Source organism: Schistocerca piceifrons, chromosome X, assembly GCF_021461385.2.
Source record: "Schistocerca piceifrons isolate TAMUIC-IGC-003096 chromosome X, iqSchPice1.1, whole genome shotgun sequence".
Lineage (NCBI taxonomy): Eukaryota > Metazoa > Arthropoda > Insecta > Orthoptera > Acrididae > Schistocerca > Schistocerca piceifrons.
Window position 1 is genome coordinate 653,388,088 of NC_060149.1, and position 683 is coordinate 653,388,770.

The window sequence follows — 683 nt, forward strand, 5'->3', positions numbered from 1 at the left end:
TTCTTGCTGTTGCAATTTTAATGGCCAGTAGTGTATATTTGTTCTAAATTTCATCCTAATAAGTATTTTTGTGTAGTTCCAATGCTTCCCCACTTATGCGATGTTTAAATCACATTAAGCACTCCGTCTTCAGGCCACAAGTGGCCCATCGGGACCATCCGACCGCCGTGTCATCCTCACCCGAGGATGCGGGTAGGAGGGTCGTGTGGTCAGCACACCGCTCTCCCAGTCGTTATGATGGTTTTCTGTGACCGGAGCCGCTACTATTCGATCGAGTAGTTCCTCAATTGGCATCACGAGGCTGAGTGCACCCCCAAAAATGGTAACAGCGCATGGCGGCCCAGACGGTCACCCATCCCAGTGCCGGCCACGCCCAACAGCGCTTAACTTCGGTGATCTGACGGGAACCGATGTATCCACTGCGGCAAGGCCGTTGCCAAATCGCGTCAAAACTTCTTTAAAATAATAAAATTGGATTGCTGTATTTGGAGATGGCGTTTGGCCAATACAAAATAAAACTATTAGTAAATTTCTGGAAAAGCAAGATTTCCTGTTAACGAGGTTTAAAGACAATACCTGGTGACCAGTAAGAAAAACCTAATTAAAGTACCCTTTGCTGTAGCCGGATTAACCTACAACATAGTTGCTCAATCCAATTACACAGGAAAATCTCTTCAGTAAGG

At 46.0% G+C, this 683-nt stretch overlaps 1 pseudogene; it reads right to left on the reverse strand.

Annotated features, from left to right (window-relative positions):
• Positions 1-320: 320 nt before the first annotated feature.
• LOC124723502 lies at positions 321-438 on the reverse strand (annotated as a pseudogene).
• Positions 439-683: the final 245 nt, after the last annotated feature.